Source organism: Ursus arctos, unplaced genomic scaffold, assembly GCF_023065955.2.
Source record: "Ursus arctos isolate Adak ecotype North America unplaced genomic scaffold, UrsArc2.0 scaffold_27, whole genome shotgun sequence".
NCBI lineage: Eukaryota > Metazoa > Chordata > Mammalia > Carnivora > Ursidae > Ursus > Ursus arctos.
Genome location: NW_026622952.1, coordinates 40104777 through 40130733, shown reverse-complemented (window position 1 = coordinate 40130733; position 25957 = coordinate 40104777). Strand labels below are relative to the sequence as shown.

The 25957-nt window shown below is 39.6% G+C and overlaps 1 long non-coding RNA gene and 1 pseudogene across 1 annotated transcript in view; both read left to right on the top strand.

Annotated features, from left to right (window-relative positions):
• LOC113247704 (ADP-ribosylation factor-like protein 1) overlaps window positions 1-4524 on the top strand; it is a 77665-nt pseudogene extending 73141 nt beyond the window's left edge.
• Window positions 4525-9508: 4984 nt separating this feature from the next.
• Window positions 9509-25957, top strand: part of LOC125283702 (uncharacterized) — a 407951-nt gene continuing 391502 nt past the window's right edge. Inside the window, exon 1 of the long non-coding RNA XR_007191697.2 lies at window positions 9509-9579. This is a non-coding gene — a long non-coding RNA (uncharacterized LOC125283702). The remainder of the gene's footprint in view (window positions 9580-25957) is intronic.

Genomic DNA, 25957 nt, shown 5'->3' with positions numbered 1-25957 from the left:
ATCTTGTCTGACCGTGTATTTGCTTTGGACAACAGAATGCATCAGGAGTGATTTGTGCAAATTCCAGGCCTGACACTCCAGTGGTTTTGCACGCTTCTGTTTTCTCTAGGAAACTTGCCCAGCCACCATGTGCATAAACCTTGTCTAGTCCGCTGGGGGATGAGAGGCCCTGTGGAACAGAGAGGAGTCATCCTAGCTAAGCCATCCTAAACCAGTCAGCCCCTGGCCAACCGTGCAGCTGACTGCAGTTGCATGAGTGATCAGCCAAGATCAGCTGTGTCTGGCCAGGATTGTCAGAGCTCTCCAGATGAAGGTGGCTCAAGTTGCCAACTCACAAACTATAAACTAAATAAAGGATGTTGTGTAAGTTAGGGTTCTTCGGAAAAACAGAACAGGATGTGTATATTTATATATATTTGTGTGTCTGTATTTGTACATGTGTATGTGTATGTATGTATGTGTGTATGTATATGTAATATATGTATGTACATATGTATATGGGGGATTTATTTTAAGGAATTGGCTCATGTGATTGTGGGGCTGGCAAGTTTGAAATCTGCAGAATAGCCTGGCAGGCTAGAGACCCACAGAAGAGCTGATGTTTTATAGCTTGAGTCCAAAGGTAGTCTAGAGGCAGAATTCCCTCTCCTTAGACCTTAGTTTTTTTTCACCCTTCAGTTGATTGCATGATGCCCACCAACTTAATGGAGGGTAATCTGCTTTATTCAGTGTCTACAGATTTTCATGTTAATGTTAATCTCATCTAAAAAATACCTTCAAAGTGCCAGACTGGTGTTTGACCTAATATCTGGGTCCATTGACTAGCCATGTTGACACATAAAAGTGACTATCACAATCACCAGGTTTAGAATGTTTTCTTAGGGAACAAAAACTATCTGATCAACTTTGTATCCATCATCTCTGCTGATCTCTGAACTCTGTACACTCAGCAGTCTTCAGAATTATTCAGCAAAAAGTTGCAAAGTTTACTAATTTCAATAGAGAAAATAATTTTCTTCTCCATGAAATTTGAAGTTTTGAAGTATATATTAACAGAACAAATAGTTATAAATGTTGGCAATAGTTTTCTATAAGCAAACTTCCTTTCTTTGTGACTGTGGTTGAATAAGACAGATGTCCAAGAGCAAATCAAAGCAAATATGTGATTGTCTTTACTGAAAGAAGGTTTTGGTTGTTGTGTAGAAAATTCTCCTATTCCTTAACTAGTAAATGTTAACTGACCTCCTTACCTATTCCATGACAGACCCTGTGCTAGACATTCCCTCTCAGCATTAATCTCTGCTCTCCTGGTACAGAAGTAAACCAGAGCATCTTTTTTCCCCATATGAGTTCATTCTTTTGTTAAAACAATTTGCTGTTTTTTATGTTCTGTCTCTATTCTGTGTGTTTAAGTACTTTCACTACAATAATATGCATTGGCTGTTCTCATGGAAGAAATTGCTCTTTTTTCTCCTCACTCCAAAAACAGTGTAGTATTGAACTGGTCCAGCACAGTCCTTGCCAGTTCTTTGTTTCTTCATTTTGTTCACAGATCTCTTGAGGCAAGGATTACAAGCAGTGCATTGTTTGTGTTTCTGCCTGTTGGCAGCAAAAAAAGAGTTGGAAAACACTCCAGTAAGGGTATTTCCTGTGCCCTGAAATAAAAGAACTAGATGAAAGTGCTACTCACTTGAGATCTGCAAAACTTTCCAACTATAGCTAAATCTTGGCTTTTGACTCTTCTGTGGTTCTGAAACAAGGGAATCTGTCTTCTTCTTTGAAAATTTCTGATTTGACTGTAAACATTTTAAATGCATTCATCTTTAAGGACAAAATTTATGTTAGAAAGTAGATATAATTCTAATAAGAACCGTTCATGGGAGACTTAATGTGTGGTTATGCTGGCTGAACACTTTGCAGACATTATCTAATTTAACCCTTATGACAATCATGTAAAAGTTAAGTATTAAGGAAAATGAAGCAAGGATATTTACTTAATAAAGTGACTTGTCTAAGGATAGTAAGTGGCAGACTGGGCATGAACACCCGAGTTTGACACCAAAGCCCATCGTCCTGATCACTACATTAGACAGTGAGAAGATTAATAAACCAAAGCATTGTTTGCAGGGTGGTGGTACAGTTCTAGCTCAGTGGTTAACACTGCAAGTCTTAGACCAAGACTGCCTCAAATCAATTCTTTAATGCTTTACTAATTAGCTATTATTTAATTGCTCTTTGTCTCAGTTTCTCTTTAAAATGAGGATAATGATACATCTTTTCTTTTGGTTTTACAGGGATTAAATGAGTTAATGTATGTAAAGTGCTAATATCCCTTGGCACATATTAAATGCTAAGTGCTACCTATTCTTGTAAAAATGCATGAATCTTTTTCATCAGGATATCAATTTTTGGGTTTCCTGTACAGCTACATCAGTAATCCTACATTTAGTTGTGATCAGCTTCTAAAGTTGTTTCTATATGATATCAAAGGACAAAAAAAGCCAATTTGGAAATAAGTCAAACCAAGTGCCAATTCAATGAAAATATTAGACTTATTATTTGATGTTCTGAGGAACAAAAGCAGTTTTTTTTTTCTTAAAGATTTATTTGAGAGAGAGACAGAGAGAGCACAAGAAGGAGGGGCAGAGGAATCCAGAGAGAGAATTCCAAGCAGACTCCATGCTGAGTGCAGGGCCCTGAGATCAGGACACTGAGATCATGACCCCAGCTGAAACCAAGAGTCCCACGCCCAACTGACCATACCACCCAGGCACCCTGCAGCAACACTTTTTATTTTTACTTATTTTTTAAAAAGATTTTATTTATCTGAGAGAGAGATCATGAGCAGGGGGGAGGGGTAGAGGAAGAAGCAGGCTCCCCACTGAGCAGAGAGCCTGACGTGAGACTCAATCCCAGGACCCTGGGATCATGACATGAGCCGAAGGTGGACGCTTAATGACTGAGCCATCCAGCAACGCTTTTTATGTGTTTATAACATAGCTTTTTAAAAGTCTTTCCACTGGTTGCATAATTATGACAAAGGCAAACTTCAATTTATTAAGAAGAAAAGGGAAGGAAAACCGGTGGGGAAGTCAAAACTTTTTTAGTGTGGTTCCATACCATGCCTTCGCTAAGGGTAATACAGAGAGTCTTAGAGCAAAATGTGGAGTGGTCAAAAGCATAGGAGTGAAGCATGGGTTTTTTTCTCCCAAGAGTGCCCAAAAGTCCCTGTGCATCTTAGACAAATCAATTATCCTATAATTCAGTTTTTCCTGTTGTAATTGGTGAATTAAAGTTTTTTACTTAACTGCTGCCTGAGGAGGTCTCAGAGCATTTGTGTACTGGGTACCTTCTAAGTGGTTTTGATGTATAGAATAGAAACACAGGGCTGGTTGGAACTTTATCTTTTTTTTTTTTAGAATGTTCCACATAATAGTAATTTCACAGTATTAAATGTGTATATTTTCAAGAGGTAGTTACGGTTTCAATAACAACTTTTCTTTATACTCTAGAAAATTGGAAAATACAGAAAAGCATTAATAAAATAAAAATCATTGTAACCCAACCATATTATATATATTGGTGCATTCATCTCCAGTAAAAGGTTGATTGATTTATTGATTATGCATTTATTTAATTTTTAAAGGTTGTTGTTTTAAAGTGTTCACATGGCTGGGTGATTTCTGAAGATACAGGATAAAATGAAAATTTGGTTACTCATGTCAGCCCCTAGAATGGTGTTATGTGGTCCCTGATGCCACTTATTTTATCCTAAACTTAAAAAAAAATATTTTGAGCTGAAATAAAGTAGAATTTGTTAACCTGAAAGAATACCTTTGAGACTTGTAAGTCAAAATAAGGCTGTACTGGCCATTCTGACACAGAAGGTGCTGGCATACCTGACTTCCCAGGAAACTGAGCCAGAGCTGGAGGGAGCCGATGGCAGAGGGTAGCTGGAAACAGAGCAGGAGCCCGAGCTGGAGTGGGATTAGATGGAGCAGGAAAAAATACAATTTTGTATAGATTACAGGTTGGAGAAGTCGTTACTACTATTCCTACTACTGGATTTAAAGTTGAGACGGTAACATACAAGAGCCTTACATTCCACATCTGGGATTTCGGAGGACAGGCAAGTATCAGGCCATACAGGGGATGTTATTATTCAAACACAGATGCAATCATTTCTGTAGTATGTAGTTGTGATGGAGACGGATTGGCAATCCCAAGTATTGGGTTAGTTGCCATATTGGAGGAAGAAGAGCTGAGAAAACCCATTTTGGTGGCGTTTGCAAGTAAACAGGACATGGAATAGGACATGACTCCCTCAGAGATGGCAAGTTCACTTGGGTTACCTGAACGGAAGGACTGAAAATGGCAGCTATTCAAAACTTCAGCAACCAAAGGCATTGGCCTTGATGAGGCAATGGATGGTTAGTCGGAACATTGAAAAGCAGACAGTCATTCAATCACTTCTGCCCCTCTGAAATGAAGACTGTATCACATTTCCTTTTGGAAATGTGTTAAGTGTGCTTCATGCTGCTAAATGTTAAAATTGTGTGGTTATTGACATAAACTGAACTGACTGCAATATTTGTAATAAATATAAAAAGTATTTGATTGGAAGGGTAACTCACCATGATTGAACCAACTGAATGTCTGTTCTGTGTAATGTAAAATCCTTCTTCCTCGCTTTCTTGTGTTAAGTATGTATTCTATTTGTATGGAATTCTTATTCAAATAGAGTCCCATTTAAGAATGTACTCTTATTGAAGAAAAGACCTTCCTATTTTTGAATTAGCAGTTGCAGCTTGTTTGTATAAACACTAGTAAATATCTTAACTCAGAAAAAAATAAGGCTGTATTATCAAACAGTTTAAATGGTAATAATAACATGAAGATGAGTTGTAATCATGCCCTAAAAAATCACGATTATGTTACTTTTCATTAGGCAGTTTCCTGCTTGGGGTGGGACTTCTAGAGTTGGTGATTTTTGAGGACTGACAACCCCGTGATAAAATAAAGACGTGAAGCTTGAAGATGGGTCTACGAGTTCGGGTGCCCCTGGGGCACCATCTCCTAGCCCTTGGGGGAATGTCTAACCAACCTTGTGGTGTAACCCAAACTTTTCTATGAGAGATAAGATGTGTGTCTCTCACGAATGGATGGCAATGTCAGAATTGGCTGCCCAAGTGGCTATAGCAGTGAAGTTACAGTTATCATCTGAAGCCACATCTGACCTGGTGCCTAATTTCTTCTCTTGAACTAATAAATAAGCATAATTGTGCTTAAGGTTAGATTTATGAAAAATAATCCACTTCATGTCTTTTTCCCATAGGCTAAAACTCTTCTGGAGTCTACGGAGAAACTTAACTAAGATTTCGAACAAGGCAAGATGGTTTCAAACTTCCCCTTTTGGGGAAGTCCATGATAAAGCTGATTATGCCAGCTGGCAGTTATAGCTTCTGCTTGCTTTCCCAGAGCAAGACAAACCCTTTATTTACCACAATCATAACAGACCAGCCTATCCATTATGTTTCTAGGATGTCTTAAGAGTTCAGGGTCACTGTGCTCTTCACAGCACACTTCATGTCCATAATTTGGGATGTCTGAGATACTCTCATAGGCACATAAATTACAGTGTTAAGTTAATGGCTGTACCTGAGCTTGGAAGGGAACTGGAAGGTCAGTGCAACAGGTGTGGGCTATCATTGCATTCAATAGCTTATGCTTCCATACACAGTGCCTCAAAATTGGAACATAAATTTCTGAATACCAGACATGATAAAGGACAACTCATAACTTTTTGTTTGTCGAAGGTGAGAAATAGACCATGAAGACATTTTTTTCTGTGAATGCCTCTAATTCTTCCAATCATTCTGACACACAGAAGGAAGGAAGAGAGGATACTAGAGACAATCAGCAGAGAAGGGTACGGTCTTCTGTCCTGGTTGACTTCTCTGTGTGTCTTTAGCCTACTTTTCTATTTGCTGGATGAACTACAGACAGAGTCCTGGGAACTATTTGGTAGCACGTTCAAAGCAAAGAGTATTAACTCTATGAGGCATGTATGAAAATATCTGGTTTAACACCCACCTGACAAAGGTAGGTTTGGACTCAGGAGCAACTGATGACAGGGCTGAAGAACTGGGTCGACTGACCCGCAGACAACTGGGCTTTCCATTATGTTGTTCCATCTTTCTGGGGTTTAAGCAGGAATGGATTTATTTTCCAATTCAGTTATTATATTCTTTGGCTTTGTGACTTGTTTTCACCACTTTCTTATATTTTCTCTCTGTTGGAGTTCTCACTGTGTTCATTCTTCTCCTGACTTCAGTGAGCATCTTTATGACCATTACTTTTGAACTTTTTCTTTTTAATCAGGTGACTTATTTATCTCCATTAATTAAGGTTTTCCCCTGAGGTTTTATATTATCCTTTCATTTGAAATATATCCCTCTGTTTTTCATTTTTCTTGACTCTCTGTGTTGGTTTCTGATGAGGGAATAGAAGGCAAGCTGAGGACAAAGCAGAAACTGACACCCCGCAACCCCCCCCCCCCCCCCATGGGATGTAGGTGACATTCCTCAGGCACTCCTGGCTGCCCTAAAGGACAAAGAAATAGTTAACCTATAGAGACCACAATCCTGCAAGACTTGAGCCTCCCTCAGTTTACAAATGTTTTAACAGTCTACAAGAACAAAGCATTTCTATCAATAACCTAGCTTCCAAAAGGGAATGTAGATACAATTAAAGGTCCTTATAACCTGCAGCTCATAGACAGATACTTGAAATGGCCACAGTGTAATGTTCTCCAGGAAGTTCCCAACTTTCTTCATCTTAATGCCTTACTAGAGGGGTAAACAACCTTAACTTGACAATAGCAAGGCCTCCACTTTCCTGTGAGTCTTCTTTAACATATGGAAGTACTTTCTTGAAACTTCCCTTTGTCCTTACCTCCCCCAACCCCATCAGATATAATCAGCCACCCCTCACAACCCAGGGCAGCAGCTCTTTCTGCCCACGGGTCCTGTCTCCATGCTTTAATGAACCACCATTTTGCACCAAAGACGCCTCAAGAATTCATTCTTGGTCGTCGGCTCCAGACTCCACCCCACTGAACCTCATCTGTATCCCACAACCTCATCAGTTTCTATGCATTAGATTAAATAGCCACCTCTCAGTTTTGAAGAACTAACCTTGTATTGGACATGAACCTCATTGTTTCACCCTGCCCAAGTTCTAGGTTGTGTCTCAAACATTTGTGATTGTCTAAGCGCCTATTATATCCTCAGTATACCCTCAACCCTGTAGTTGAGGGTGTGCCAAGCCCAGTCAGTGTCCCAAAGGGAAGGATAACATTCAGTACCTAGATTCAGAATGTTTGGAATCCAGACTGTTAGGTAGCAGCTTTTAAAGTATGAAAATATATATAGTCCTGTGGGACCACAATTGTCAACCCTGGTGGCCCCCAGGGTCTGGTGATCTGGAGGTCCCCTGGATAGCAGTGGCAAAATTTGGGGTTCCAGAGGAGTGTATGAATGCCTATCTCGGAGATACAAGTAAGCTATGGGGGGGGGGGCAGAGGGAGAGCGCAAAGATGGCGTCCATAGCCTCCATTCCCTGGAGTATCTCTGTAGCCCCCTGTAAGTGTGCCAGCCCTGAAACCTGCCCCTAATGATGAGGTTGTGAGATACAGGTGAGGTTCAGTGGGGTGGAGTCCGGAGCTGACGACCAAGAAAGAATTCTTGAGGCATCTTTGGTGCAAAATGGTGGTTTATTAAAGCACAGGGACAGGACCCTTGGGCAGAAAGAGCTGTTGCCCCAGGTTGTGAGGGGGGCTGATTATATACCAAGTGGTTGGGGGAGGTAAGGAAAAGGGAGGTTGAGAAAGTGCTTTCATACGTTAAAGAAGACTCGCAGGACACTGGAGGCCTTGCCATTGTCAAGTTCAGGTTGTTTACCCCTCTAGTAAGGCATTAAGATGAAGATAGTTGGGAACTTCTTGGAGGCTGCAGATTATAAGGACCTTTAATTGTATCTACATTCCCTTCCGGAAGCTAGGTTATTGGTAGAAATGCTTCGTTCTTGTAAACTAAGACATTTGTAAACTGAGGGAGACTCAAGTCTTGCAGGATTGTGGTCCCTATAGGTTAACTGCTTCTTTGTCCTTTAGGGCAGCCAGGAGTACCTGAGGAATGTCACCTACATCCCATGGGGGGGGGGGTTGTGGGGGGGAGTCAGCCTCTGCTCTGTCCTCAGCTGGCCTTCTGTTCCCTCATCATTAAGCCTGAAGCTTCTGGAGAAGCACAAAGGCCTCTTTCACAGAAAGGCTGGGGGTGTGTCCAGTCTGCTGTATGTGCAGCGCCCTGGGGGTGAAGCCTGCCAAGGACCCTCTTTGGTGGTTACAATCCCCTGGGACCCAGGAACACACGTGCACCCTCCTGCCCTGGCATTCAGAGCCAGATGATCAAGGGGCATCACCTAGGCAGCAGCCACAAAAACCAAGGCAGTAGACTTAAAATCAGGCACCACATGCGTTTAAAACCTTCCCTCTGGCAAATACCTGCGCTCTGGAGCTTGGTCGGAGGAGAGCGCAAAGATAGTGCCCACCCTCAGACGATTCTGGAAAGGTTAACTAGGGTAATTAAAAGGGCTAATTAAGCCCCCCCTGGTGCCCTGACCAGGTGATTAAGGGGGTGTCCCTGGGCAGCAGGCGCAGGTAAAAGCTCCCTTCTGGAAGATGCTGTCGCTCTGGAGTGCGGCAGAGAGAGAAGACAACATGGCACCCACGGAATGCAATAAGGCAAAGGGGCAGCGTGGGGGGGGGGGCGGGGGAAGGAGATGGCACCTGTAGGCTGGAACCAGGCCAAGAAGGAGGTAGAGAGGACACCTGAAAGAAGAAAAAAGAAAAAGGAAAAAGATGGTACCTGCCAGCTACAGCCTCCAGACGTGTGCTCAACTCGCCGTCTGCCCCTCATGTGGAGGCTTTACAAGTAGCAAACGCGCCTCAGTCACGTTGGTCTTCGGTGCCTCTCGGTCAGGGCGTCGGCTGGTCCTGGGGCAGGTGAGTGTGTGCGTCAGCCCTTTCAGAGCGACTTCTCGAGGGGCCGCGCCCTGCTGGTTTGCTCAACTGCTTTGGGGGCTCGTCTCTCAGGTGCAGGCTTTGGCAGTGGGGGCGTCCGAGGCGGGTTACACCGCCCCTCGCCGGGGACACGCTCCTCCTGACGGAAGGCTGCCCCGGGCGTTACTAGAAGCCGCGTCCCAGACTCTGCTTCTGTGTGCGCCTCGTGTGGTTGCTGGGTGCTTCGGAGTCGCTCAGGCGCGTCGTAGGGTTTCTCAAGGGAAGCTTCTCTGGCCGCAGGGTAGACGCGTTGTGTCTGGGGGCGAGTTCGGCGTCTGCCTGCCGGCGCCATCTTGAGCCGGAGCGGCGGTCCGGCCGTACTGCTAACACGCCTGCGCCCTTATCTTACGTGCCTCTGCGCGGTCGCTTCCCGTCGCACGAGCCGCAAAGGAAGTCCGCCGCTTCGAATTTTCCTCACACGGTCCTCGAAGGAGCCAGGTCCATTGGGAAGTCCAAAGGTGATGATTTATAGAGCTATATTATTGACACAGTTATTTCCTGACGAGTGTAAGGAACCTAGGAAGTTACAGGGTCGGTCTCTACTCTCTTGAGGTTGAGTTTATAGGAGACAATTGTATCTGGCCGTTTTCTGAATCCGTTCCAGAGGGAGCAGCTTAGAGCTGGGGAGGGTAAGTCTGGGTCCCATTTTGTTTGCTTTTTATTGCTATTGTCGTAGCAGACGAGCTTGTATTCATGGGCATTTACGTGTATATCTTTGTGGAGAACGGGTTGTTGTATTTCCTTGAAAATTTAGTCTGTAGAGCAGATAAAAACAATACTGGTTTTCTGAAGGGCTTCATAAATCAGTTCTTTTGTGTCTTAGGGCACAATACTTTGCTATTCGAGAAGTCTGTGACCCGCAGGGGTCCTTAACTTGCCTCATTAAAATACACACGGAAACATACTTTATTCCTCAGTATTTCAAAGAAACATGTCCACAAAATAATCCTTGAATTTTTTAAATCAAGTTTATTTTAATTCCAGTATATTCAACATGCAGTGTACAGTGTAGTGATTCTACAATCCCATACATTGCTCGGTGCCCATCACCTCTTCTATCCCTCCTACCGCTCCCCTCCCCTGTGGTACCGAAATAACCTCTATAGTGAATCCAGCTTCCTGAGCTCTGCTGCTCTGGCAAATCACTTGTGGATGGAGAGGAGACCGGGGACAAGATGTCTCTCCCCCAGTTCATGCAGTGAACGGATTCACTAGTGGGGAGGGGTGGCGGCAGCAATAATGGCTCAGATGTCAACAAGAGGAGAGAAGAAAAAGGAAAACAGCTCCTAATCTCCTGAGAAGTTTGCTTTGAAGGAAAAATTAACAGCTTTGTGAGTTTTACGGTTCTGTCTGCACACTCAGGATCCTGCTGTTGCCGGTGTTCACCTAAATGTGCGCGCTCATGGTTCGCTTGAGCTGTGTGATTTTTGTCCTTCACAGCAAACATGGAAAAGATTCCCGCCGTTCTGGTGAAATAGTTTTGGTATTTAGATTCATAAGGTATACAGACAATAATTTTTGAAAATGCTGCCTATTTAACATGTTGATTGGGGAACTGAAGGGCAGAACTGTCTACGAAGGACTCAAATACCAAATTATGGAAGGTGCTGTTAGCGGTCTTCTGGTAGGTCCTTTTCATTTATTTCTATGCACACGTGGTATATTTGTTTTTCATTTGTTAAGAATCTGGTGCAAAACTTGGAGAGCAATTATTAGGACCAGTGACAGCCCACATATGTGGAACTTTGAGGGCTTTGCAGATTTTATAGGTTTGGTACAGTTCCATAGCAAACTATAAAATTATTATTGTGGCCCAGAAGGTTGTAAAAGTTAAAACGCAAATATCTGAATTAGGGGGCCTAGTGAAGCATGCAGTCAGCCGTTAAGCCATCATGTACATCACCATTGCTTAGTAGTCTAACAGTTCATTTGGGTAAATATTTTTATCAGCCCTTTGTCATAATAATTCCTTGAAATAGATTGATAATATTATTTTCACAGTTGGTGATTGTACATGGACCAAGGGTAAGAAATAAGATGAGATTTGTACTTTTAAGATAAAGAAGTTGTCATATTCTGTTAGTTCTACCTCATTAGCTATAGCATTCTTTTTTGGGGGGTCCTTATTTTATTTTTGAATTTGGGATCTGTTATACATTGATAGCAGTGGCTTAAACACATCACTTTCTGCCATACATTTGTATGTCTTTGTTCTGTACACTTTGAGTCTCTGTTAGTTGGCATATTAAAATTTATAAATGTCATCTTTATTATTAGTTTATTGATTTGACATAATACCATGCTCATTCAATTTAAAATGCTTTAAATTGCCTGAAGTTATATTGTCAAGCCTTCTTCCTTTTTGTGTAAGTTAGGTTAGTTAAAATGCACCCAGCCCTTAATTGGTTGCTTTCCCTTTCAGCTTTCTTTGTGTTTCTAGTAGGCAATATCTCGCTGTGTCATGTTCTTGGATTTCATTTTAACTCCATTTGAGATGCTGCAAACATGGTAGAAGAATCTAGGTCTTTAACACCTGATGCCAATTTATTTTAAGCTGTTTAAACTCATGATCCTCTATTGTCTGTCTTCTGTCATAGCTTTATGGCTAGAGACCTGGGAGCAGTGCTAAGAGATTGAGGAATGAAGCCAGAAATCTCTGAGCTCCACTTACAGCCTTAATGGTGATTAGAAAGAGGCTTGGTTCATTTTTGTTTTGTCTGCAAGATGGTCACCCACTCTTCATGTTCTTGAATGTTCACGCTCATGTACTTTCATACTTCCTTCATACCTTCATATCTCACTCTCCTATTTAACATTTTCTGGTTCCATAGCATTTAAAACTTAGAGTTTAGGGGTGACTGATGCTTCCTCTGTAACCTGCTGAGCAATGTTAAGTGACTGGAGGAGATCAAACCCCTCAAGATCCCAGATTTGGAGACGTTGAGAGTGACTTGGAGCTGCTGTCTCCATGAATATCATGTGTTTGGGTTTGCATCTTGACAGTAGAAGGGTGGATGAACTACTGTGCCTAAAACAAGATGGACATTTCTTTATTTTCTTCCTCGTTCATATAACCAGTAAGCCATGCTTTATCATTATCATCTATTCTGTGGATTTAAAAGCTTTATTTCTGCGTAATAAATCAAACTGTACATTTTAGGTTACACATTGTAAAAAATATTCAAAAGTCTACTACTGAGAATAATTATAATAATAGTAGCTACCATTTACTGAGTTTCTTTAATGTGCCAACTGTAACCATTTACTTAGGATATATTATCACTAGCTCTCAGAATCTGGGATAGGTATTATTTCTAGTTGATAGATGAAGAAACTGAAGTTCACATAACTAATGAGCAGCAGAGCACATATTTGGCCCAGTGTTTGGCTCTGAAGTCCTCAATCCTTGTTGTTCAAGGAGGGTCCCATCTGGGTCGCTCTCTGTCATGCACTAGATTAGGGCATGGTACGCGTTAGGGAATCTGCTCTGTTAGGGAAGGCAGACTCTTCCAAAGCCATAGAGGAGAAAAGACAAGGGTCTCCTACTTTCCCATTTTTCCCATGGAGAAAATACTAGGGCAAAGTGCTTTGTTGACAATGCCACGTTTGCTTTCTAGTGGGTGCACTTTGCCCTTCTAATAGGATGAGCCTGAAAGAAACTCACACGTGGGGAATAATCAGACTCTGCGCACCAAGCAGTCTGGATGCAGGTGTCAGCGGCTTATGAGAGTTGCTTGGGAACATTAATTGCACCTGGGGATCGTGAGGCCTGTGGGATGATACCATAAGGAAAGGAGATGAAATCACAACTCCTGTGGGATGCTGAGCTTGAGTATAGCCCCTCCTTCCAAGGAGAAGGTAGAGAGGAAAGTAGTCTTAGAAGGCTGTTGTCCAGGCAAGTCAGAGTGAGCATCTGGGACCACTTTGGGACAATTTGCTTAGTGTTCCGTACGCTTTCTATAATACCACACTGTTTTCATGTTGTTTGGCAAGTTTTATTTTTTTAGTACCTTAGCAGGAGAATGTGCATTTTGTGAAAGAAATGATAAACCAGTAGAAAGCCCTCCATTTGTAATAAAATCCTTGCCAGGTTTGAGTTACTAGCCTCCAAGGAAGGGCTGTTTAGAACAGAACCGGTCAAAGTGCTAAATAATATACTGTCCACCACAATCTACTGCCCTCAAGGGAGAGAACCAAATGACTCAATATGGGTTTTCCATCTTCAATTTCAATAACGTGATGTCAGGATTAAACTGCAGAGCGTGCAGACTGCCTCAGTATGCTCCCTGCAATCCAGGTTCCTTTCCCATGGTCACTTTTGCTCCTGCGTGCCATCCCCAAGGAGCTTAAAGTGCATAGACAAACAAGTCTTCCTAGTAGTATTGCGAAGTGAGGGTAGGATAGTGATGCTCCATGGAAATGAAACTGAATTTGGACCAGAGAAGAATTAACAATTAGTACCACAGACTGAGTTTTAGTTGTTTGTTTTAATTGGGATTTTATGTATACTTCGGTAATTTGTACTAGTATGGGGAAAAAGAATAAGGTTTTTTTGTTTTTTTTGTTTTTAGCTCAATTTTCTAAGTGTTTTCAAGATTTGCTATAGAATGTGTGCTTTCATGACCCTCCCCTCTTTTATGCAAGCGGTTCAGTTTTAGGGGCACTAGAGCATTCAAAACAAGTCAGGCTGGAAACAGCATCTCTGGTGATTTCTCAACAGGGAAAAACTTGAACCTTGCTGAGGGGGAAATTTCTGTGGGTCAGAAAGCTATGTTCTGGGGTAAAACTTGGGGGAAGAAATATATTATCTTACAGGTACAGAATACAAAAGCAAACTGATCTTTGTTCTAAATGAACAACTACTTTCATTGTTTTTTGCAGTAAGTCTGATGCTGGTATGAATAGTTGGAGCAGAGAAAAAGGAAAGGATTGTTTACCCACCACATTTTCCATCAAGTGGCCCTAGCCAGCTTTTCTCTAACAAGTTTAAGTATTTACACTTTAAAAATTCTATTATCTGCTGTTTTAAGAAAATACTTGGATGTATATTTTGCAACATCCAGTAGATTACCGGATCCTGGAATTGGAGAGGGGAATATTCAGAAGCACGTATACTTCACGAGGGCTCCAGTATTCTGGGAGGAAGGGCATCTGCATGATCTGCATCCCAAACAGGAGACACTTGTTAACCTTCCTCAATGGCACAGTGAAGGTCCTTTGCCCTTTCTTAGGGAATTAGGAAATAAAAATAAAAATAATAAAAATCAAGCTCACTTTTCATGTAAAAGGAAAGATTTTCCAGCTTATTCCATTTTTTTTTTTCCTGGTCTGAGGCTCTCTCTGATAAATATTCTGATACGTATTTAAAGACCAATACCTTTCTATTAGCTTTTATAAGTTGCTAATGACTGAATGAGGGCTCCAGCTGCCCTGGGGTAGCCTACAGAGCAAATTTCAAAATTAGTCTTCTGGTTCATCTTCTTTAGTAAAACCAGATGCTTGTGAAGAAGTGCAATTACAGTTTAATCCATTATTGCTTTAATGATGTTTTACATTGATTATTGTTCAGAGAAGTTTTATATTTTATAGTTACAGGACTATTGTGAGCATAGAGTACAAAGAGTTAGCATGTGCTCCTCATGATGTCTCCTATCATTGACCTCGTATTACATTATTATGATGTATCTGTTGTAGTTAATGAACAAATATGGATATGCTATTATAACTGAAGTTCATATTTTATTTGGATTTACTTCATTTTCACTGAATTTGCTTTTTCTGTTCCAGGATCTCCTCCAGGAACCCCCATTATATTTAATTGTCCAGTCTCCTTAGGCTCCTCATAGCTGTGAGTGTTTTTCAGGCTTTCTTTGCTATGGATGACTTGTAAGTTTTGAGGAGCACTAATCAGGAATACTGTAGGATGCCCTTCTCCCGGACTTTTTTGTTGTTGTTGTTTCTCTCCTGATTGGACTGAGCTTATGGGTTTTGGGGAGAAGAATCTCAGAGGTTAAGTGCCGTTATCATCATATCACATCAAGGGTACATGTTATCGATATGACTTACCACTGTTGATGTTGATCTTGTGGCTAAGGTAGTATTTATCAGGTTGACGTAAGTGTTTTTTCTCCCTTTCCTTAGCATATTCTTTGGAAGGAAGTCACTTTGTATAGCCCACACTTTAAGGAGTAAGGAGTTATGCTCTACTTCCATGAGGGTAGAGTATCCAATATAAATTATTTGGAATTCTTCTGCGTAAGAGATTTGTCTCATCCCCAATTTAATTATTTACTCATTTATTTATATCGAAATGGAACTACAGATCCTTATTTTATATTTTGGGTTATGATCCTAAGCTATTCTATTTATTTTGCTCAAATTGTTCTAGCTTTGGCTAGCTTTGGAATTCTTTTTTTTTTTTTTTTTTAAGATTTTATTTATTCAACAGAGATGGAGAGAGCCAGCGAGAGAGGGAACACAAGCAGGGGGAGTGGGAGAGGAAGAAGCAGGCTTATAGCGGAGGAGCCTGATGCGGGGCTCAATCCCATAACGCCAGGATCATGCCCTGAGCCGAAGGCAGACGCTCAACCGTTGTGCCACCCAGGCGCCCCTAGCTTTGGAATTCTTGTGTCCCTTTGATATACCCTTATTTTTTTTGGAACATTTCCTTAATATTTGGTATTATAAGATGCTCTTGGATCATCTTGTCTACATTTTGCTCTAGCCCTGAAATCTACCACTCCAAGGAGCCCTGGTTCCTTTTATTGGCGAATGGTATTAGAGACCAACATTAGTTGTGCTTATTGCTCCTGGGTTATCATTGCTTCTAGACCCTTCAGCTGACAGAGCAGGGGAATGTACGTGTGTATACAAATCCACGTATATACACGTGTCTAAGTATTTCTACATGTAATCATTTATATCTGTGTTAAGCTTAATGTCATACATACTGTTGTGTCCAACTCTAATCCATTACTGCATGAACAGTCTAATCTTTTCCCCTTGCTTATCTTTAAGTGTCCTCTCCAACAGTGAGCCACCTGTTTCCCATTGTTCATGATTGATTTACTTAATTATTAAGCTTTGATATACTTGCATAGTAAAATTAGAATTTTTAACCTATACCCCTGTGGGAAACAACTTTATTGACTAGAGTACAATACTTCACAGTTTATTTTGTCTTTATTCATAGACTCCACTTGTTTCCAAAAATACTTAGGTCAGCACCATTACCCCCCCCAATCCTTTTCGGTAAGATTGTTCCACATATTTGTAATACAATTAGATTCTTTTGTCACAGTCTGAAGACCATTAAGGGATTGCCAACCCCCTAAATTATCTTAAAATATTTGTATATGTTCAGATTTGCTCTTCATTCTCTAAAGTTTTGTGGGTTTTTACAAATGCAGAATGTCATGGATTCCCCCATTACCATATTATATAAAATAGTTTCATTGACCTATAAAATCCTCTGTGATTCACTTATTCATCCCCCTCAAACCCCTGGTAACCATTGATTTATTTAACTATTGCTATGGTTTCACTTTTTCCAGAGTGTTCTATAATTGGAATTACATAGTACATGCCTTTTCAGACTGACTTCTTCAATATGCATTTAATGTTCAGCCACGTCTTTGTATTGATAGTTCATTTATTTTTATAATGGAATAATGTTTCCTTGTATAAATGTACCACAGTTTGTTTATTCACATTTGAAGTATATCTTCTTCCAGTTTGGGGAAATTATGAATAAAGCCATATAAACATTTATGTGAAGATTTTTGTGAGGGTTTAAATTTTCAAACCAGCTGGGTAAATACCTAGGAGTGTGATTGCTGGATCATATGGTAAGACTATGTTTAACTTCGTAAGAAACTGACAAGCTATCTTCCAAAGTAGCTGTACCATTTTGCTTTCCCACCAGTGATGAATGAGAGTGGTTGTTGCTGTACATTTTTGCCAGGAACTGGTATTGTCAGTTTTTTGAAAAAATGCTTGCCCATTTTAATAGGTAGGTAGTGGTATCTCATTGTTGTCTTAACTTGCAATTCTCTAATGAACACTGTTGGCCATTTTTTTTTGTATTCTTATTTGATATCTGTATACTTTCTTTGGGGGAAGGGTGTCTATTCAGATCTTTTCCACATTTTATTTTTTAAGATTTATTTATTTATTTTAGAATGAGAGCACAATCATGCAGGAGTGGGGGGAGGGGCAGAGAAAGGGAGAGAGAATCCTCAAGCAAACTCTTTGCTGAGCATGGAGCCCCAATGGGTCTTCATCTCAGAACCCTGAGATCATGACCTGAGCTGAAATCAAGAGTTTGAGGTTTAACCAGCTGAGCCACCCAGGTGCCCCTCTTTCCCACATTTTAAAATGAGGTTATTGTTGGGGCACCTGGGTGGCTCAGTTGGTTAAACCTCAAACTCTTGATTTCAGCTCAGGTCATGATCTCAGGTCCTGAAATCCAGCCCTGTGGGGATCCCTGCATTGGGCTCAATGCTGGGTGTGGAGCCTGCTTAAGATCTCTCTCCCCTCTCCCCCTGTACCACCCCTGCCGCTTGTGTGTACTCTCTCTCTCTTAAGTATGTAAAATTGTTGCATTTTAAAGAATGCTATGTGTATTTTAGTTCCTTATCAGATATGTTTTACAAATTTTTCTCCCAGTTCGTGGCTTGTATATGATTCTGTTTTTTGATGTGTCTTTGTACTCTTATGGGACCCTTGCAGAGGAAAAAGAAATGAATCAGTAGAGTTCAATAGTGTCTCTATCTGGGATTGCTCAACCTTCTTTCTCTAGAAATCTACTTTTCATTATTCTTCCAAAGGTATTGTTCTTTGCAAAATCTTATATATGAAGTGTAAAAAGGATATAATAAGGTATTAGTATCCAAATAAGTTAAAAGAAAGTGCACTTAAAAAAATCAATTCTCAGAGTAACCCTGTGATGTAGATAAGGCAGGCATTAGCATTTGCATTTTATCATCAACTTTGAGAGGAAAGTTTCCAGATGGGGGAACTGGAGCCCAGGAAAGCTACATTCATCACTTTCCCAGAATCAAACAGTTAGCAAAAGATGGAGCCCTGTCTAGACTCCTAGCTTCTATCTCCTGGCCTCAAATTCTCTTACCTGTGTCACACTAGAATCATATCTTGTTAGCCAGAAGACCATTACTGTTTTGATTTAAGATGCAAACTCAATGATAATCCACTTACTTAACAATTTTTCTGATCTATTTGAGTGCTGACAGTGTCAGATAAATAACTCATTCAAAACAGAATCAGTTAAGATGCAGCATGAGCCTTTAACTCGGCTTTTGTTTTCTTGGTGTTTGTCGCTTTAGTGGATCCTTTATTTTCTGTCATCTGATTCTTCCAGAAAATCCTTTATTGTACTGAACTTTTTAGTGGAGATAGTCCTTGGTATTTGCAAATATTTTCTTTAAGAGTTTTGGAGGAAAATATCTGCAATTTAACTATTTAAACAGTTAGAAAATTGAGAATTCCTTAACTGAACCATTTTCAACCTTAGCATTGCTGAATTTTGGGTTGGATATTTCTTTGTTGTGAAGGGTTGTTGTGTAGGATGTTTCGTAGCATTACAGAACTTTACCCACTAGGTACCAGTAACATCCCTTCCACTTGTAACAAGGAAAAATGTCTCCAGATACTGCCAAATGTCCCCTGGAGGGGTGGGATTTCCTTCTGTTGAGAACCACTGCTCTAGTGTTTAAACTGTGTGGTAACTAATGATTTAAGAAGCAGTAGATCATATTAGCTTAATATCAAGAAGATAGATTTTATAAGTAAGCAGAGTTCGTAGTTCTATATTTTATTGCCATATTGGTATAGCAATTTGATACAGCTAAACAAACTTAAAATTTTATTTCAAAATTGATAAAATGGAAGGAATAAGGCTAAACCATGGCAGGGGGTGGAGGCTAGAAAAGGTGAAGTAGAGGTCAACTAGGGGTTAAATACATTTTTGGCAGAATGAAACCTTTGTCTGATCCACGGAAAAGTAACTCATGCGAACATCTTTTGCCTTTTGTCTTTTCATTGTAGAGTCATGAAATTGTATAGCCTATGGGGCCCTTAGAGATTAGGTAGGTAAGTGCTAGAAGGGTAAAGCATTGTTGATAGATTCATGTTCCACTTTAACACAGTCCAGTAGCTTGGGGACTATAATATACATGGCTTAATTATAGAAAATCTGTAGTTAATTATAGCATTAATTATAGCATAGAAATAATCTAGGGATTGTAGTAGTAACACATGGAAATTGACATTAAAAATTGTACCTTCTGAACTAGAATTCCCTAGAGAAATGGCTGATTCTAGGGAATCAGGGCAGGGAAAAGTCACGATTCACGATGAGCTTGGAGCATGCATTTGTGGTGCCAGAAAGGGGGGGGCGGGGAAGGAATCGGTCATGTCAGAAGAACATAGGAGCTGATTTGTAAGAGATCCCAGTGACCAGAGCTGGAACAATTGAAGCAAAACATAACTACTACTGAATTACAACCCAAAGAATAGAAAAAATACCTATCGAGTTCATATTGATATAAATAATCGAATAAATAAGTGGTGGAGAAGTGACCAATCTCCCTTACAAGAGAATTCCAAATAGTAAATACAGAAGGAATGAGGAAATAGAGCAAGAACAGTGCAATGCCACAGTAATAATTGCTGCAGGCAAGCTTCATGTGTAAATGTCAGAATTAGTGGCTGAAATAGTAAGGAACAACAGGACACTTGCTTAGAGATCTTTCCCTAAATATTTATTAATTACTGTGGTGAATTTAACACATGTCCATAAATTCTTTGATACCCATCCAGGAGGTAGAGCTTAATTTCCCTCCCTGTGACAGTGGGCTGGGGCTTAGTGACTTGTTTGTAATGACTAGAATATGGGAATAGAAAACAATGTAACTTCATTGTGGAAAAACCTGGTATATAGAAACTTAAAGTGATAAAGGTTACCATCACCAGTAATAGGTCATATTAACAACGTTTACCCCTGATATGATGCAGTGAAAAGGGTAATTCACCTCTGTGGTATATTCTTTCCAAATTCCTATGAGAAAACATTGGTAAATGCAAGTTGAGGAATGTTCTACAAAATATCTGACTTGTATTCTCTGAAAGTGTCAAGGGTATGAGTAACAAGGGAAGGCAGAAACTGTCACAGCTTGGAAGAGACTAAAGAGACATGTCAACTAGATGCAATGTGTTTTTCTGGATTGGATTCTCAAACATAAAAAGGACAATATTAGAGAAACTGGTGAAACCCAACTATAATCTTTAGTTTAGCTAATAGCCTTGTAACAGTGGTAATTTCTTAGTTTTGATAAATGTACCATGCTTATATAAGATGCTAACATTAGTGGAAGCTAGATGGAGGGTACGGGGAATTATTTATACTATCATTACAAATTTTCTATAAATCTAATATTTCAAAGTTAAATAGAACATTTAGAAAGTTCCCTCTTCAAATACTTATTGGATGTGTTTATGTGTTCAGAATGCTTATGAATGTAAATCACTTTGGAGAACAGTAAACATTACCCAGCAAAATTGAGCATGTGTATTCTCTGTGACCCAGTGACTTCACTATTAGATACTTAAAAAAAAAAAAAGACAAACCTTTTATGCATTTTCACAGGAGATATACACAAGAATGTTCATAGCTACATTATAATAGCAAAATCCTGGAAAAAATCCATGTATCCATTCATAATATGGATAAATTGTAATTTCACATAGTGTATTAATATAATATAGAAGTATAAAATTAATGAGTTATAGCTGCAAATATAAATAGGGTGGATCTCAGAAACCAAATATAGATTGAAAAAAAAAAAACAATGGGTAGAAAAATACAGTTTGATTCAATTAATATATATGTCCAAATCATGCTACATTAATATATTGTATGGGAATAACAAAATTAGAAAAATTGTTTTCTCTGGATGGAGACAGTGACACACACATTTTTCTAATGATGAGATGGGTACAAAGTGATTCATTTTAAGGTCATTTAAAGATATACATATAGGGGTACCTGGGTGGCTCAGTCAGTTAAGTGTCTGCCTTCAGCTCAGGTCATGATCTTTAAAAAAAAAAAATCATTTACTTAAATTTATCTCATGACTCTCTTAGCCTCATTCTCTCTATGACCTCCTCCTCTCCTATTAATCTTGTTTCTGCTCTGCTCTAGCCACCCTGGCCTCCTTGCCTGTTCATGAACCCAAAGCGTCATCCTGCTTGTTGGCCTTTGTTCTGTCTAACATCCCTGGATTCAAGTCTCTGCTTACCCTGACCACCCTATTTAATACTGCATTACCACCTGGCCCTTTGGTGTTTCCTGCCACAATAGAACAAAAACTTCATAAGGCAGGGATCTTTGTTTTGTTCATTAGTGTATCCTCTATACCAGAACATCTCCTGGTACATATAATAGACAATCAATACCTAACAATTGAATAAATGAGTGAGTAGGAGGGATATAGTTTAATAGGAAAGTCTGGTCTTTGAGCTCACACAGACCTGGATTTACATCCTTTTCTGTTATGTAGTGGTCATATGAGTTTGGCAGGTTATTTTCTCTTTGAGCCTAAGTCTTCTCATCAGTAAAATGAAGATGCTATGGGATATTTAGATGAGACTATATATGAAAAGCACTTAGTGTAGCACCTTGCACATAGTAGGGACTCAGTGACTCTAAGCTCTGTCCTTATGACCGAAATAGTGATATATAGGGCTACAAAAATGAATCAGACATTAACTCTGACCTTGTTGACTACTGTAAGAAAGTGAAAGTGTTTTGGTGTTTTGAGGAGGGGAACCCCAGAGATGACATTAAACAGAATTTAAAAATGAATATATTCATAAGAACAAACTAAACCCAACACTAGTAAAAGGAGGGCAATAATAAAGTTCAGAGCAGAGATAAATAAAAGAGAATAGAAAAACAATAGAGAAAATCAATGCAAACAAGTTAGTTTTGCAAAAAGATTAACAAAATTGATAAACCTTTAGATTAAGAAAAACTTGAATTACTAAAATCTGAAATTAAAGTAGGGGTATTACTATCTACAGAAATAAAAAGGATTATAGGAGAGTACTATGAACAGTTGTATGCCAACAAATCAACCTAGATGAAATGGACACAGACTGAATCACAAAGAAACAGAAAACCTGAATAGATCTAAAATTGGTAAGGATATTGAGTCAATAACCAAAAATTTCTCAAAGGCCCTGGGATTGGACACTAATCCTTTTTAAACTCTTCCATAAAATTAAAGAGGAGAGAACTTTCCAAGTTCATTCTATGAGAACAGCATTGCCCTGATACCAAAGCCAGCCAAAGACACAATTATAAAAGAAAACTGTAGACCAGTACCTCTGATGGATATTTATGTGCAAGTCCTTAGCCAAATGCTAGCAAACAGAATCCAGCAGCATATTGAAAGAGTTATATACAATGGGATTTATTTTTGGAATGCAAGAATGGTTCAACCCACAAAATTGATCAATATGTTAATGTATTGTATTAACAGAATGAATGGGAAAAAATCACGTAATCATCTCAATTGATGCAGGAAAAAAAAGCATTTGACAAAATTTAGCACTCCTTCATGATAAAAACATTAAAAAAACCTGGAATTGCAGAAAAGCAGGTAAATATAATAAAAGCCATATATTAAAACCCCATAGCTAACATCGTGTTTAGTGATGAGACTGAAAGCTTTTCTTCTAAGACAAAGATGCCCACTTTTGGCATTTTTATTCAACAAGCCTTGGAAACTATAACCTGAGAAAGGAGTCAAAACCAAAGTGGCATCTAATCTAGAAAAGAGAAATAAAGTATCTTTGTTTGCAGATGATAAGTTATTATATGAATAAAACCCTAATGACTTCACAGACTCTCTTAGAATTAATAAACAAATTCAGCAAAGTAAAAGGGTACAAAATCAACATGCAAAAATGAGTAACATTTCTGTATACTCATGATGAAAGATTTAAAAAGGAAATTAAAAAAAATGGAGGGGGGCATGGAAAATTATTGTTTAATAGACTCAGAGTTTTAGTATGGAATGATAACGTTCTGCAGGAGGGTGGTGATTGGTACACAATAACATGAATGTACTTAATGTCACCCGATTCTTTTTTTTTTTTTTAAGATTTTTAATTTATTTATTTGACAGAGAGAGCCAGCGAGAGAGGCAACACAAGCAGGGGGAGTGGGAGAGGAAGAAGCAGGCTCCCAGTGGAGGAGCCTGACGTGGGGCTCGATCCCAGAGCACCGGGATCACACCCTGAGCCAAAGGCAGACACTTAACGACTGAGCCACCCAGGTGCCCCATTTGTCACCCAATTCTTTACTTAAAAATGATTTAAACATAGGGGCACCTGGGAGGCTCAGTCAGTTGGGCGTTCAACTCTTGGTTTTGGCTCAGATCCTCATCTCACAGGTCCAGAGACGGAGCTGGCCTTACTTTCAAAATACAACCAGTATCTGACTTTCTCATCGCCTCCTGATCTACCACTTGGTTCCAGCAGTCATCATTTTCACCTAGATTTTGCACTAGTTTCCAACTGGTCTTGCTGCTTCTACCACTGTCCCCTTCAGTTTGGGAATGACAGAAGTATCATTTTAAAACTTATGTCTTGGGGCGCCTGGGTGGCTCAGTCATTAAGCGTCTGCCTTCGGCTCAGGGCCTGATCCCAGAGTCCTGGGATCGAGCCCCACATCAGGCTCCTCCGCTGGGAGCCTGCTTCTTCCTCTCCCACTCTCTGCCTGTGTTCCCTCTCTCACTGGCTGTTTCTCTCTCTGTCAAATAAATAAATAAAATCTTTAAAAAAATAAATAAAACTTATGTCTTACCTTGTCACTCCTCTGCTCAACACCCTGCATGACCCCCAACTATGCTCTGGGTAAAGTAGGGGAAGGGTTTGGTCCAACCAGGGATATTGCTTTGCTGTGTGAATATAATGGAATAAATACTTATGGTTATAATTTATATGATTAAACAATAGTATAATATAATGATGGGCCCTGTACTCTGAACTGGGAAAGAGCAAAGTAAGGACAGGAAGGGATGATGGATAATAAAAACATTTTAAGATCAGTGGATCTGTAATTTACAGTGTTGGAAAGTTGTTGGAGTAGGTATGCTAGAGTAAATGTGCTGGGAAGATAAAAAGGATGAGTAGGACAGTGAGAATTTAAAATTGATATCTTGGGGGCAGTATATTAATTGTTCTGTGACAAAGTCTAAGGCATGATCGTGGGAGTGGCGTTGTGGTGGGACTTTGAGTTGCAAGTGAGGAGGCTAAGGATTTGGGAGTTCACTGCTGGATGCAGTATCCATTTAGAAGCTTAAGTCATGGAAAATAATGAGAGTAGTGTAATGGGAAAGACAGAACCAGGTGCTGAATTCCTTGGTGGATACAGGAAAGAACATGGGAGGTCTGAAGATGGTCATGGGGATAGCAGGTGGTATAGTCAGATGGCACATGCTTCAAAGGAGCCAGGGCTTCTGATGGAGAAAGTTTGTGCATATCAGTGGGGACAAGGAGGGTACAAAGAGGGTACATTCGTAGGCATTACTTATTTGATGTGTTGGAGGAAAAAAATCTCTATCCTATTGAGAGGGAAGACTGGGAAAAGTAGTCTTCACTGATGGGTAGGAGGTGGAGGGAATGTTCAGAGTGGAACTTGATATAAGAGAGGATTTAGAGAGCTGGTATGGGCAGTACATTTCTTCCAAACAGAAGAATTTGGGAGAATGGGTTTGGGTGGGAAATTGCAGAAAGTACAGAAAACTTGGGAAATGAGTTAAAAAAGAAACAAACCCTATCAAATAACTTTGAAAATCTAATTTTCAAAGTATACAGACCTCTGCTTTAAGAAACATAAAAATGCCTTGTTAAACCAGGAGTGACCACTCTAACCTCTCCATGTACCCGTCTCCTGACTTTCTTAAAGTGAGTTTAGAAGTTATGTTCCTCTTTAGCTTTTTTGGGATAGTTTGAGAAGGATAGCTGCTAACTCTTTAAATGTTTGCTAGAATTCACCTGTGAATTTTGTCTGGTTCTGGACTTTTTGTTTGTTGGTAATTCTTAAATAACTGAGCAGTTTCATTACTTGCAGTCTGTTCATATTTTCTATTTCTTCATGATTCAGTCTTGGAAGATTGTGTGTTTCTAGGAATTAATCCATTTCTTCTAAGTTGTCCAATTTGGTGGCATGTGAACTACAAATATAGTCTCATGATCCTTTGTATTTCTGTGGTGTCAGTTGTAACTTCTCTTCCATTTCTGATTTTATTTACTTGGGCTGTCTCGATGAGTCTGGCTAGAGTTTTGTCAGTTTTAGTTTTTGAGAGTCAGCTTTTAGTTTCATTGATGTTTTCTATTATTTTTTTTAGTCTCTTCCATTTATTTATTTATTAATTCTAACTTCGGTCTTTTTCTGGTTCCTTTTGGTGTAAAGTTACATTGCAATGTATTTTGTTATTTTGTTTTAATGTAAGTATAGCTATCCCAGTTTCCTTTTTATTTTCATTGGCATGGACTGTCTTTTTCCATCCCTCACTTTCAGTCTCTGAGTGTCTTTAGATCTGAAGTGAGTCTCAGATAGGCAGCATATAGATGAGTCTTTTCTTTTTTTTCTTTTATACATTTAGTGTTATGCTTGGGTTTCTTTCTCTTTATTTTTTGTGGAGCTATCATAATTTTGAGTTTGTGGTTACCATAGGGTTCACATATATCAACTGATAGAGATATTTCTATCTACCTACAAATATAAGACAGTCTTTTAAACTGATA